Source organism: Camelus bactrianus, chromosome 6 (genome assembly GCF_048773025.1).
Source record: "Camelus bactrianus isolate YW-2024 breed Bactrian camel chromosome 6, ASM4877302v1, whole genome shotgun sequence".
NCBI lineage: Eukaryota > Metazoa > Chordata > Mammalia > Artiodactyla > Camelidae > Camelus > Camelus bactrianus.
In genome coordinates this window covers 48,209,625-48,226,288 of record NC_133544.1, presented here as the reverse complement: position 1 = coordinate 48,226,288, position 16,664 = coordinate 48,209,625, and positions in this window count along the sequence as shown.

The following is a 16,664-nucleotide window of genomic DNA, read 5'->3' as shown; positions in this document are numbered from 1 at the left end:
GACCATTGAATGGATTCTTATAGACTTCACTTATTGCTAATTGTCTAGTTAATAACATTTTGTAGAGGTCATACTAAGGAAATTGGTAATCAAAATAAATTGTAAAAAATAATAAGTAGCATTAAAATTATTATCAAGTGCAACATAAATGCAAATTTATTTAACAAAGATCTGTTGTGGTACACATATGTTTTGATCCATTTCTAAGAGAAGTGTTAGCAGAAACTTCAGTGGCCATAACAGATGCATGTTGCATCAGTACTAATAGTAATAAAATGATTTCTCATTCATCAAAACTTATCACTATAATTTTTGTCAAAAACAATTGTATTTTTCTTTCCAGTTCAGATTGATGTTTCTCTAAGTTAATCTAATTTGGACCACTCTGCTTTCTAAAGGATCAATCAGCATCTTCTCTGTGAAATTGTAAAAGAAATACTCTCCAGTTGTCTAGGTTTATCAAGCCTTAACCAGTTCTCAGTTCATTCCTTGGCTATGATTACAACCTCATGATCAAGGAACAGCCCTGGTACTCTGCCACGATGTACTTTCACTATCCAAAAAGATTGCCGAGCACTTTGTTCAAAGTTTAAAGTATCACAAAAATCAATGTCTTTTAGCTTTTGCTCAAGAAATATTCCTAAAAAGAACATTCTAACTTTCCTCTTATTTTCTTTCATCACTTGCTTTTAAAGATCTGTTCCTATTAAATACTGAGTAGAAACAGAAGAATATATATAAACTATGTGTAGGATATACAGGACAATGACTGAACATATGCAGAGTGCTTAGCACAGTGCTCACTAAATCGTAAATGCTGAAAAAGTTGACTATTACTAGGATTTTTCAGATCTACAAAAGGAGTATATTCAGACTTAAAAACTAGGTTAGAAATATATATTGATACAAATACATTTGCATTTCTGCTATTCTACCTAATCTCATCCATTCTCTAAGAAACTTCTGTCCTGAAGTCAGTATGATAAATCCATATGCAGATTTTTATATTGAGGTAGTTGACTCTTTATATCTGTGCATACCTTATTAAACCTAAACTAAAACAATCTTAGTTCATTAAAAGAAAATCTGAGGCATAGATTCAAAATTTGATTATAGCACCCAATAGTAATAAGAATAGAAGTAATTATGATCGATAGCTTTTATCATATGTCAGCTTTGTTTTGGTTGCTTCTTCTAGGTGCTTTAAAACAACTCTGTGATGTAAATTTTATTATTGTGCCAATTTTACTGTTAGTGTAACAGAAGTCCAGAGACTTTACGTACCTTGGCCAAGAATAGCCTCAACTGGAACCCTGGAGTTTAAATACCAGAACCCCCACTCCAATCAGTACTTTATATGTTTCTCAATAAAACAAATACATAGACAGTTTAATCAGTTGCTCTTTACTATCTATTCCCCAATGCTATGTTCTATGATTCTGATGGAAAATATTACATAATAGTGATTTTGAGATGCTACTATCTATTTGACCCTAATTCATTCCTACTGTGTCTCCTCTCAAATTTTAATGGCTGTCCTCAAGGACTTCCTTTGCCATTGTCAAAAGTTAATCACACATCCTACTTCCCAAGAAACAGAAGCCCTTGGTTATGGATTTTGTCAGCTTCTTTTCAAGAATTAGTAACATTAAAATTTTTCTATTTTTTCCGTTAGCTTTTATTTAAGAAGTGCCTCTAGGTCTCACCAAAAATAAGACTTTAATTAGGCTCAAGATTAAACAAGCTCTCAAATTTTAGTAAATGGCCTTAGTGGCCTTCTTTCTCTTAAGAATTGTCCACTTGGCCTTTTACCTAGGTCTTCTGCCTTCATATAGAAGCAGAAATTCTCTCATGGCCATATGGCCATAGAGTTACCACTTTTTCATAGCCAAGTTTCTTGAAAAAAATGGACACTTGTTTTTTCTTTTGTCCATTACAGTTTTCTTGGACACATAATTCATTTAAAACTGCCATTATGATAAGCACCTAAAATATTTTTGTAAGAATTATTTAGTTAACAACCAAATACATGGTACCCATCTTATTAATTTTACCTTACTTCTCAAACACCAATGTAGAGTTATGTTCTAAGCAATTTATAAATATTAACTCATGTAATACTCATAACAACTTTTGAGGTGTATTACTATTACAGCTTGCAAATATCAAGCTAGAATTTGAATGCAGTCAGTCATCAAATTCCAGAGCATTAGCATCCACTTTCAATTGACTCTTAAAATTTAGCATTTTGTTTCATAATATTTTAAATAAAATCAATAAAAAAAATACAGGTAAGTTTAAATAACCTCCTAACTCCTCCTTCATCTCCCAGCTATAAGTAAACATTCTCCTGAATGTTGCATCTGCCATTCCTTTCATGGTTTTATATTATTACCAATTATGTAAGCATCTATGAAATATATATTATACTATTTGCATATACTAAATATGTGTAATATTTAGTATTAAATATAATACTAAATGCTATTATATGTTGTGCAGTTCTTTTTATCAATATTTTTTCATTATTTATACATTGACTCATGTCTACTATATTCATTTCCACTGTTGCATCATTTCTGTAGTACCATAATTTATTTTTCTGTTATACTGCCTAAAGTTGTGCTAAGTTTTTATTATCACAAGACAATGCTGCAATAAACATTCTTCTACATCTCTCCTTACACATGTGTAAAGAATTATTTCAGGATGCATAGGGAGAAATAAAATTGCTGAATCAAACAGAACACATCATTTATTTAAAAGCTACTGTTAAATTGATTTACAAATGGAAGTAACAATTTATGCTCTTATGAGCAGAGTCTGCATTATTTTTGCCAAGATTTGGCATTGCCAGACTTTTTACTTTTTATCCGGCTACTGGGTATACAATGTGGAATTTTAATGTGTTTTCAATATTATTTACAAGGTTGAGCATCTTTTTCACATGTTTATGAGCCACATATGATTGCTTTCCTTCTTCATGACTTTTGTCAGTTGTTCTCTTGGTTTATTTATCCTTTCACCAGTTGAAATGGTGGAGATGCTTATGTATTTTGCATATAAATATAATAATTAATTTGTCTTGCAAATATCCTTTCATGACTTGCCTGAGTATTTTTATTATGGTGTTTTAAAAGTAATATGATAATTTAGTGCTCTTAAAATCACCAACTTTTTATTTCTTTTTGATGTAAATTGGTTAAAAACACTTTCCAATCCCAAGATGAATAAATCAAGTTTTCTATAAGTTCTTCTAATGATTAAAATTTGACTTCACAGTTTAGCCTTTAAAGCATTAGTCTTTCATATGATGTAAGAGTAGTAAATGTATTTTTCCATGGATAAAATAATTTACCTTGGCACCATTTTCCAAAAAGTCTATACAGCACTCCAGAGATCCCTGAACAGTTTTAAGTAGTTTAGACTTCAGTAGTGTAGATACTATAGATTTAGAAAAAAAGAAAGTTCATTTGCATTTACTTTCCAATTATTAACTTTATAAATTTTGAATAGGAATTAAATTTTTTCATTGCTTAAGTCCCTCTCATTTACAGTTGCTAAATTTAGCAAATAGAAATACAAAATGTTCAGATAAATTTGAATTTCAGATACACAATGAATACTTTTTCACTGTAAGCATGTCTCAAATATTGCATGGAACATACTTATACTAAGAACATCCACTGTTTATCTGAAATTCAAATTTACATGGGTGTTCTGTATTTTATCCAGCAATGCTATTAGTGAAAGAAAAGCGTGAGACTAAAAGTTTATTTTAGTACTTCTACTTGAAAGAAAAATAAAATTAGAACTTAATAATGGAAAAATTCACAAAGCTGAAAGGTTTAAAATGAATTTGAATAGTCAAACTTTCAAATGTATTTTATCATGAATTTGCAGCATTTACTACTTAATTTTGCACTGGTCTTTTAAGACATTCTATATAAGTGCAACTTTCTGAATTTATAGTTTATTTCTGTTCTACAAAATGTTGATCTTGTACTTTAACCTAATTACATCTTTTCTCTCTTGTTTTAACAATTAGTGTATTTTAAAAGTCTATTATTGCTATACATTTGAAGCAGAAGGAGTATATCCAATTCTGCACTTATCCAAATACATTAACCACAGATTCACTCATGAATTACTAATTGCCAGATCTAGTCTCAGTTCGACTCCTTATTTTCTTGTGTTTTGGGAAGTATTTGACATTTCTTGACAATTCTATTTTATAAAACACTGCCTTCCTTTTGCTTCCTTCTGCTTTCCAATAGCTTCCACTTTCTGTCCATTGTCCCTTTAGCATTTTTATTCTTTCCATTCAGACTTTCCATATTTATAATCCCAAGCTTTGTCCCTAAACAGATGTTTTCCAAATATATCCCCATTCTCCATAGCTGCACTCATCAGATTTACAATATAAACTACACTTTAACACTTAGAGCCCTAAGGTACAGTTTACTTCATTCTTTTTCTCCAAATGAGGAGAATAATCTTGACACACATATATCTAAGAGCTTTCTGAACACTGTCTATTAGACTGTACCTACTTAGCCTATTACTTAGCAGCTCACCTGCCTGCCTCTTTTTTATTTTACTTTTCCTGGTTCGATATCTTGGTGGAGGATAACCACCACTCACAGGGTTGCCCAAGTCAAATATACAAAATTCAACACTTTTTCTCCTTTGTCATTGCTGTCAAATTGGCTACATTTTTTTTTAAATCAGTTCAGCCTACTACTTACTTATCCAAACTATCATTCCCTTTCCAGTTTTCTTATACAGTCTTATTTCAACATTTATCTTTTTAAAACTGTGTTATTCAGTGCAGTGGTTCGTAACACTTCCCTCTGCTCTTCAGCTTACTTTTGATAAAGGAATTCTTCTCTCTTTGCCAGATTGAATTTTTTTAATAAAAATTGGATTATACATATAATCCTTCAGTGAACTCCCTGGTGTGTTATGCAAAGCCTTTCATGGTTTGAACCATATCAACCTTTCTAAATACATCTACCCACTTCTTTCTCAAATGTATATTGTGTTCTAAGCCTAACAGATTTTACGTGCAACCATCAAAATACTCTGTGATGGTCTTTGCCATTGTGCAGTTTCTTTGCAGTCCCTGTCTGCCAAGCCCCCTCTGTTACAGAATTATACTTCCTTTCTCCAGTGAAATCGGTCTTGGCCTGTGTTTCCCTTTGAACACTGATGAATATGCAGATATGATATATGTCACTTTTTGAGTAAAAGCTATATCGGAGCTAGCTCCTGAGTCTGCCATAGTTTCTTTTTCCTCTTCCACATGGTTCATCCATCTACCATAAACTTCTGTGGTTGTCAGTTACTAAGATGGGAAGGATTGTTGTTTAGACTACAGTCCAGTTTGATACACTATCCATCACCTCACATGACTCTGCCTTACAATCACCTCACATGACTCTGCTTTGTTTAGAGGCTATTTTTATGCTTGCTTTCTAATACAACTCATAATTGATATATCAAATAAGGCATTATGTCTTCCAGTCTGATATGATGGTTATTCCTACCTTCTTTTACTAACCTTCTAATACAGTTATTTTAGAATATATAATAGTAGCTCATGGATTGTGGCTAATTTGTCTATGTTCTCATTTTTAAAAAGTCCCTAAAGAACAGGATCTTCAGGATCTTCAGTAATTATTATTGTATTTAGCACAATATGTATTTGTTGAAATAATAAAGATAGAAACTAGCAGAATGAAGACAGAAAAAATGTCACATTTATTTTTTACATGTCAATAGCATTCATCCTGCATGATGTTATTTGAACTAATCTATTTCATAAGTCAAAAGTCAGTCCCCAAGCCATGTAATTTTTCATTTTAAAGAAAGGACACAAATTTCTTTACTTTTCTATTCTCACCGACATCACCTTAAGGCAAGACTTGGGCTTTAAAGTTGTCTTTCTACTTCCAAGTTATCCATTTCTCTTCAAAAATTAATATTCTGTAGATATCATTTTTATTGCATCCTCAAAACTTTTATCATTTGCTACAATTTATTGAAAACAAATTGTTATGCACTATGTATAGGTAAAATTTACAGCCTTTCTGGAGGAAAATTAGTAGAGACTGAATCAACTGGGTATAGTTACCACATGATTCAGGATCCCGTCTCCATCCCAAATTATTGTAAGTTGAAGGAATAATATACTAAGAAGTATTGAAAGTTTAAAATTACAAGGAGTGACATGTTTGAGAGATCATAAGGATTCTGATTCCTGCCATTAATATGGACTAGCATAGGTTTCAGCCTTCGTTCCCCAAAATAAATTCAGGATTATCTACAGAATTGAAATAGAGAACTGAATTTGTATCTTTCCAAAAAAATGAGAAACACTGTTGCCGACAGCATCATCAAAAAACAAAACAAAACAAAACAAAACAAAACAAAAACACAAACAAAAAACAAGCATTATGGGCTCAGGCTGTCCAGTGTTGTCAGGGTTGAGTGTGTTACATCCTTGCTGGGATAAGAGATTGATTTTTAAAAAAAAGTTCTAGATAACCAGCTATTTTTAGGTATTTGTTTCTCTAACTCCTTTTTCTCTAAATGACCAGTGCGGGTAGAATAAAAACCAAAGAAAAGATCTCCTGTCTGACCAGAAAACTTCCCTAAGTGGAGTGGCAACAAATTGGGGTGGTTAGCTGTGTTGTTATTGCTGAGTTACTTTGCGTGGGGTCCACCCTTTCCCTCTTCTTAAACTCACACTGATAAACTCAGATTGAGGCCTACCTTTTGGCTTTACCTTCATACACATTAGTAGATAGGAATGCCAATATTTTAGGGGGAATGTGAGCACATGAACAAAATAATTAAAAATCTGAGGAAAAGAATTACTGTTAACAGAAGATGAGAGTAATTTGCTTCATGAAGCAGAACTGCTGGAGTAGAAATATTAAGATTTTCACAAAATATAGTAAGAATGATAGTAATTTTAATATAAATACTAAGAAATCCAAAATAAAAAGTGAAAAAATTACAACAAATAAATAAGATAATCTTAGGAAAGAGAGAACATACACCTGAAAAAAATTTTTAAGAAATAATAGACATAATATTCCTGGAAATCAAAACTGTAAAAATTGAATTCCAAAGGGCTTATAGGATGCCATATGGAATATATAATTAAAATTATACACTTAGAGCAAGTTTAATAGTATCAACAGAAGACATCATAAAAGCTTTCAGAGAAAAATAGCAGATCACCTACAGATAAGCAAAAACCATGTTAGTGTTAGCCTTCTCAATAAAAGCATGGGATCTGGTAATGCACTGTGGTTTTATTTTTATAGGATTATAATAAAATAAATTGGAGCCTAGAATTATAAGACCATTCAAGAATTCGTTTATTTTAGGGTAATAAAAATGATCCAAGGTATACAAGAACTGAAAAGTCCTGTCAAATGAAAACACACTTTGAAAATACTCTTTCAGGAACTACTTAATAAAGAAGATAATAAATTCAAGAGAATGATGAGACACTTACAGAACAAATGGTGACCAAATAATTTAGTAACTTAATTATGCCTAATAAAGCAAAAACCAAACAAAGATTATAAGTATAAAAACACAGTTTTTAGATAATATCAACATGGGAATAGTAGACAGTATATGAGAGGCTGCTAAAGTAATTGTCTTTTTAAAATAACAGCTTTAAAAAAATGTAATTCACATACCCTGAAATTTACACTTTTAAAGTGTGCAGTTAATAGATTTTACTGCATACACAGAATTGTGTACTCATCACCACTTTTTATAATATTTTAATTGTCACAAAAAGAAAACATGTACCAATTAGTAGTCATTTGCTGTTTTCCTTCAAACCTCTCGGCCCTGGGCAACAGCTGATCTCCTCTGTATGTCTATGAATTTGCCTATTCTGAACGTTTCAAATACAATTTGTGGTCCTTGATGACTGGCCTCTTTCATATGCCATAATTTTTCAAAGCTTGTCTTACTATGATGTATATTAGTAGTTCAATCTTATTAATGAATTTCACTCTATTATATGGGTATACCACATTTTGAATCCATTTATCAGTTGATGGAGTTTTGAGTTGTATATAATTTTTGTCTTTTATGAATTACTCTGCTACTAACAATCATGTACAAGCTCTTGGGTACATGTGTTTTCATTTTTCTTGTGCATTTACTAGGAGTAAAACTGCTAGGTTGTGTGACAGCTCTACATGTAACCTTTTGAAAAACCTGTCAGACTTTTTCCCCACAGCAGCTGAACCATTTTACATTCACCAGCAGTGAATGAAGGTTCTGGTTTTTCCACATCCCTATCAACACTTACTGTTTACTTTTTGATTACAGCCATCCAATTGGATGTGAAATGATATCTCAATAAAGTTTAGATCTTCATTTCCCTGATGGCTAAGGATTTTGCAGGTCTTTTCACATGCTTCTTGGCCATGTTTATATCTTCTTTGGAGAAATGTCTATTCAGATTTATTGTACATTTAAAAATTGTGTTGTCTTTTTATTATGGGGTTGTAATAATTATATTTATATAATCTACATACATGTTCTCTATCATATATATGAATTGCAAAAATTTTCTCCCATTCTTTGGGTGTCTTTTCACTTTTTGATGATGTCCTTTAAAGCACAGAAGTTGTTTTATTTTGTTTTAAATTCTGATAATTTCAAATTTGTCTATTTTTTTCTTTTTGTTTATGTAGCTTATGCTATGGATATCATATCTAAGTAATCGTTGCCTAATAAATGTCATGAAGAATTATGACTATGTGTTATTCCTAAAGTTTCATATTTCAACTCTTACGTTTAGGTTTTTTCATTCATTTTAAACTAATATTTGTATATGGTGGGAAGTAGGGGTTAAACTGTATTTTTATGTGTTATTCAGTTATAACAGCACTATTTGTTCAGAAGACTTCATTTCTCACTGAATGTTTTGATACCCTTGTCAAAACTCAGTTGACCACAGACATACGGTTTTATTTCTGAACTCCTAAATTTATCGCACTGATCTAAATTGTCCATTCTTATGCTAGTACTTCATGGTCTTGATAACTATAGTAAGTTTTGAAATCAAAAAGCAGGAGTTTTCCAAGTTTTTTTTCAAGATTATTTTGGCTATTCTGAGTTTAGCGCTATTCCGTATCAGTTTTAGAATCAGCTTGTCAATTGCTGCAAAGAAATTGGCAGGGACGCTACTCGGGATTGTACTGAACCTGTCAGTAAATTGGTTGAGTATTAACACCTTACTAATATTGTCTTCCAATCTATGTCTACAGACTGTCTTTCCATTTATTTAGGTCTTCTTTAATTTCCTTCAGCAATGCCTTCTAGTTTTCAGAGTCTAGGTTTTGTGCTTTTAAGTGTATTCCTCAGTTGTTTATTATTGTTTCGGTTACTTTAAATAAAGTAGTTTTCTTAATCTTATTTTCAGGTTGTTCATTGTAAATGTTATACAGACTTGATTTTTATATACTAATCTTGTATCCTGCAATCTTTCTGAACTAATACATTAGTTCTAATTGTTTCTTAATGGATTCCTTAGGATTTTCCATATATATGATACCATACTGTCTGTGAATAGAGATAGTTCTAATTCTTCCTTTCCAATCTTCATACATTTTATTCCATTATACAGCTGAATTTTCCTGAGTAGAACCACCAGTATAATATTGAGTCCAACTTGTGAGAGTGGACATCCTTCTCCTGTTCTTTATCTTAGGGGGATTTTAATAGATGTACTTTATCAGCTTAAGGAAATTACCTTCTATTAGTAGTTCTTTTTTTGAGTGGTTTTATCATTAAATGATGTTTAATTTAAAAAAAAAATCTAAAGAGATGATCATGTGGTTTTTGCCCTTATTTACATTAATTGATTTTTACATATTACGCTAATTTTGCATTCCTTTGATAAATCCCACTGGGTTATGGTGTATAATCCTTTTTTGATATTGCCAAATTCATTTTCCTATAATGTTGTTGAGAATTTTTGTGTATGCATTAAGAAGAGATATTGGTCTATAGTTTACTTTTCTCGTGATGTCTTTCTTTAGTTGTTTGGTTAGTAATTGCCTATTAAGATAATATCTATACCTTGATTAGATAGATAGGTAGATAGATAGATAGACGAAAGAAAGATATAGAGATTTATACATACACACTGCTTTTATGATATCTGTGTGTCAGTGTATAATTTTCAAGAAATCAACAAAGATTAATTGATACAGTAAGAATTTTAAGAAAAGGCAATTAGAATAAGAATACCAATTGATTTTAGACTTACAGTAGCTAGCTCTATCCAATGGAAATCAGAAAAAGAGAAGAAAATAAACAAGGGACATGTACAGTGTGTGGGAAATGAGAAGTATAATATCAGAAGTAAGTTAAGTGTGAATTAAACAGTGTGGCATTAGATTCAACTCACCAGTATAAAAACTGTAACCCTAAAAACGGGTAGAAGAGTTATCATAATATGTTATTTACAAAATACCCAATGAATAAAAAAATACACAGAAACATTGCAAATAAAAGAATAGACAAACTTACACAAATCAAAGATAAATCAAAATAAAGTTATAGTAGTAATTTCATAGCTGACAAAGTTGATTTCAAGACAAAAATAAGTGAATATATACCAGAGAAAAAGAACAACACAGGAAGATATGATCACCAAGAAAATATACATGCATAACACTAAAACTTTGCATTATGTTAGCAATAATTGATAAAACTACAAAAAGACATAAAAATTATAGCTTGAGATATATAACTACCATCTCACTAACAGAGCTGAAATAGAAAAAGAATTAAGATATGAAGATTTAAATGCTACTATCAGTATAATTTAAAAATGTGTAAAAAATGGATATATTTTTATGAGTATATCAGAATTAAATAAGAAGCTTGAATATTCCAGTAACTATTATAAAATACTATAAGCCCTTCATCACATGTAAATAATTTTACAGTTGATTTCTACCAAATAATAAAATTTCCTTGATGCCCATCAAACATTCATTCACACTTTAAGATTCTCCACAGGAATTTTCTAATCTTCATCCTCCATCCACAGGAATTAATATGCTTCTAGGGAAGCTGACCATTCCCACTGCCTCAGAAGGAGATCTAATTAACCAGAATGTAATTCCTTGCCAGTAACTAGTTCAGAAATGAGCTTTAAGTCAATTTGTAAAAATAAAAACATGATGATTAATTTGCTAGTGACTACTTGGAAATGCTTCCTCTCTCAACAGAAAGCTTTATCACAAAAACTGTTATTTCTTGATATTAAATACAGCTATGAATCTGGAATGACAGCAGCCATTTCAATAAGAGAATGATTTTGACAGAGAGAGAGAGCCAAATACTGTGATATCATTACATGTGGAATCTAAAAAATACAACAAACTAGTGAATGTAGCAAAAAAGAAACAGACTTTCAGATATAGAGAACAAACTAGTGATTACCAGTGGGGAAAGGGAAGAGATGAGGGGCAATATAGGAGTAGGAGATTAAGAGGTACAAACTATTAGGTATAAAATAAGCTATAATGCTATGTTGTACAATATAGTCAATATTTTATAATAACTATATATGGGGTAAACCTTTAAAAATTGTGAATCACTATATTGTACACCTGTAACTTACATTATACATCAACTATAGTTCAATTAAAAAAATGAATTTAAAAAAAAAGGAGAATAGCTTTAAAGCAACCATACAGAAGAAACTGAAACAAGATAATTCCAGGGATATAATCAGGTCAAAATCAAGGCTTACCCTTTCTCACGACTTATACTAGTTGGAGACAATATGTTTCCATATTATTTACATAGTTTCACTTAGAAAGTCTTAACTACTGTCCCTTATTCATTCTTCTCAAATTCTAGATCATTTGTTTCATGTTGACTTTACTAGCAAGGCCCTTAAACTACATCCATGTCTTTTACTGCACCCTGGAGGTATATAGCAATTTAATCAGGTAAAGGGACAGGTGCTCAAAGTGACTATTGTTAATACATTAAAATGCTCCCTTTCTTTGTCTCACGTGGTCCATTAAAAACATCCCTAATGGAGCCAGGAATAAAGCACAAGCTGACAATAACATCTTTCAAAGTCAGTTCAAAATTCCATTTTCTTCAACAACATTTTAATTCAAAGTGACTTCTCTTTCCTCTCACTTACAACACTTTTCACTAATAGTATATTGTTATATTGTCCTTTGACATTTCTTATGTCTCCTTGACTTCCTAAAAGCCCATCTGTTACATTTGCTTTTATCCCCAAATTGCAAATTCACAATGAATAATGGTACTTTGTATTAATATTTTCACTGCTAAAATATTTGAGTTCCTAGGAAATTTGAAGTTCAGCAGGGTAGAGTCGGTTATATGAAATGAATTAGTGAAACCCCCTTCCTGCCAAAGCAATTGTCAAGGGAACACAAACGGGCAATTATTTGACATAATAAACATTTTTCAAATGACAACTATACAACATATTTTTATGCATTAACTTATACTTACTTAGTTTTATGTATTATAGTGATTGATTAATTTAACTTTTCTTCAAGTATTGTATTACCTTTTGTATTGTAAGTCAGAAATATGTCCATTTAGAATTCATCATATAAACTAAATTAAGGCAAATACAAGTTACAGTGCCAATATAGTGATAAAATAAAGTGATATAGCATCATTTCCTGTAGTTTTTACAGGAAAGATTTTCTCACATAATGTAATAATTGATGTCTGTCTGCAGAGTATGAAACTCTCTGTGGTACTGAAATAATTCCATTTCCTTTCAAGCATTTGCTGTAAATGTACATGGCAACTGCTTTCATGCAGGTGAACAATAGAATAACATTTTAATCCTCACTCTAAAAGAAGGATTGGTCTCCGAGGAAAGTGACTTCAATTATTTTCTAAAAAATAAAAGGTGAAGAAAATTGCACTACTTATAGAATGGTCATTCCCTACATAGTGGCATTTCATTCAAATACATCATTCTAAAAAAAATAAAATAAAATGAATTGACAGGCTCATATGCTCCAGGTATCCTCAAGTTCTCTCAATTCCTAATGGTAGACTGTGACTACTGATTTTTTTTTTACAGAAGAATGTCCCATGTCCTTCAGCACATAGTCATTATAGATGACAATAGGATATGAGGAATGACAACAAGATGCTTTATTTTCAATGTACTTTTCTACTTTGAATGAAAATCTTTCAGAATCATTGCTAGTACAATACAGTACCGAGGGAAAGTAAAATAATAAATTAAAAAATAACCAACATGTTTCTAAATCCAAAATATATTATCTCTCTGATTCTCTCAAAAATCTGAGAAATAGAATAGAAAAACTTTGATAAATAAGAATACCACATTTCAGAGAAAAATGACATAACAGCGTTACATTTCTGAACTGTGTTTTATTCTTTTTTCTACTGTATTACATAATTATCATTTCTCTCTTTCCCATTTACCTGAGGTTAGGCTAATATTAAAGCGGAATATTTATGGATGACCTCATCTCTAAATGGTTTTTACTTTTATATAATGGCTTTTGCTTTTATACAAAATTGGCATTACACCCTGTAAGATAATAGAAAATACACATAATGCTCTCTGCTCCTGGTTCCTAGCACAGATCTTCTAAAACTCTTGTAATTTCCTAAGGGAAACACTAGGAGCATCTTTTCTTCTAATATTTGATCTTTGATCTCCAGTCACTGATGCAGAGCTCCTGTATCTTTTGGAATTTCCTGAGTGATAGCTGCATCTTCTTTTTTTTTTAAATCAGGTGACTCTGGGTGGGCTCCTGGATGAGGGCTGGTCACCAGAAAGGCCAACTCATGCTTAAAGGCTTGGAATTTTCAGCCCCACCCCCAAATCTCTAGAGAGGGAAGAGGACCTGGAAAGAGTTAATGATCAATCATGCCTATGTAATAAATCCTCCGTAAGAAGCCCAAAAGTATGAAATTTGGAAAGCTTTCAGATTGGTGAACACATCTACCTAACAGGAGGGTGATGCATCCCAAATCTATGGGGACAGAAACTCCTGTACTCAGTACCTTCTTAAGTTTCCCTCTGTGTATCTCTTCATCTGGCAGTTTATCTGTATCTTTTATCATATACATTGTTATAAAGTAAACTGGTAAACATAAATATTTATCTGAATTCTGTGAGCTGTTCTAGCAAAGAATCAAATCCAGTGGGGAGAAAATCATGGGAACCTCAGGTTAGTAGCCAAATTGGACAGAAGTAGTAATTTGAGGACCTACTGCGGTTGGCATCTGAAGTGGGTGCCAGTCTCGTAGGACTGAACCCTTAACCTGTGGGATCTGATATTATGTCCAGGTAGATAGTATCAGAATTGAGTTAAATTACAGGCACTCAGCAGATGTCACAGATAATTGTTGGTGTGAGAAAACTCTCACATATCTGGTGTCAGAATTGTTGTGAGTGTCGTAGTAATGTGGAGAGTAAAGGAGAGACACGCAAGAGAAGTAGCTTTTTCACACAGATGTGGTTAAGGAACACTAAATAGTTCTATACAATGAACAAATAATGACTGAAAATTCAAAATCTGTATTAAAGTAAAGTACGTGTCTCTCTAAACCTCAGTGTTTCAAAGCTACCTTTTATTGTACTACTCAAAGTATGTTCTCCAATCTCTAGGGCTTCGTATTAACTTCTTTTATTTTATGTCAGATTAGATGATGTTTACAAAATTTGGAAATAAACTCCTCCTTAGTTTTAGCGGATTTCTTAATTACTTACACATTTTTATCTCTCAACCAAGACTGTAACCTCTTTGATATCATAGTCAGTTCCAATTTACTACTTGTATTTTGTAGAGCGCATACCTCAAATCAGTACATAATTGTTACAAGAGGAATGTACAAATATTTAAAAACAGATGATAGGTAGATAGGTATAAAGATAGAGTGAAAAGAAGCTGATTGTTAATATCAGTTTTTAATCCAGAAATTTCATGAGAAGAAGGCATATAGGATTCTCCTTGGAGTGAGGTAATCTGTGTGAATAATGAGCTAGTCAAAAATCTCTAGTGTGGCACCTGTAACAGAACTCCCTTTCAGTTCTGTCCATGACTATCAGTAGGTGAGAATGGAGGCAAGGAGCTGACCTTATTCATTATTTGATCTCTAGTGTTTATAATAATATATTATGGGCACATGAAGTTTCCTTTTCTGGTTATTTAGTAGAAAAACTTAATAACACATTTTCTTAATCTCACAAATTTAAAGAAAAGTCCTCACTTAGCTTTTTAAATTATTTCATATTATTGATATAAAGATACAGACAGATAAGATAGCATATGTGTAATACTTTAAGAAATGTGGAAAATAAAAAATTAGAGATTTACTAGATGTTATTAATAACACTGTCAATATGTTTTTCAGTTATCTGAATTCAAGCTGTTGATAGTTAATAAAAAAAAATGCCATCAGCAAAAATATTAGTTTTAGGTTGGCATTAATATTTATAAGGGCATTTTATATCCTTAATTGAATATGAATCCTAAAACATCCTAACGTCATCATCATCATCAATTTAGAAATAATAGAATTAATATTCAAAGAGTGTGTTTCACATGGTCAGGAATAGAGACCACATACTGAATGCATTTCATTATATAATTTCTCTTTCTTCATACAGTGATAGCTGGAACTGTAGTAAATGATAGATTGTGTTGACTTGATTTACTTCTTCTGTTTTAGATTATGCATATTTGTATTTTTTGAAACCAAAAATTGAAGATTTAGTCATTTATATACTGTTCATTATGTGAGCTCCCACCCCTATAAAATACTATCTCATGTGTGATGTGATAATATCATTTAGAATAATAACAATCATTTTTGAGAAATAATAGCATTAATGCCAGGGAAAATGGGTCAAACAGAAAACTTAAAGCCAATACATATGAGACAGTCAACCTATAAGATTTTTAAAAATATAGGTTAAATAAATAAATTCCCAGGAAAGTCAAACTGTCAGTCATTAATTTATAGTTCTCTATATTCTATAAACATGAACAATCTTAATAATTAACCAAATCAATTTAATATTTTACAACAAAAAAAAGGAAACCTGCTAAAATATTTGTTAAATGTTAGAATTAATATGAACCAAAATATTTATTTTTATAGGAAATGCACTCATTAAAATTACAGGTTACTTTCCAGCTCTCAGAGGCCCTAGTCTGGGTCCTATATATTGACAATGGTATGGAAGTAATAGAATACTATGCAAGTTATCAAAGCAGAATCCATAGGGAATAATAGATTTTGAAGAGAAAATTATTTAAAAGGTTGGTTTTCAAGAATGATAACACTTAGAGCCCTTGAGTATACATATATTGTGTTTGATGTATTTATTAAGATGTGAAGTATTAATTTTAAAAGCTAATAATCGTAAGAGGAATTGTACTGACTAATAAGTTATGCCTTTCACTAATAAAGAGATCACTTTAACTTTGATGAAAAAAAAATCTTATTACTATCTTTTATCATTCTTTAATTCATATCAGGTCCTCACTTTTACACTTCCCATTAACTTTATTCTTGACTTGACCACTGTAGACACCAGTTTAAAAACTGTAGAA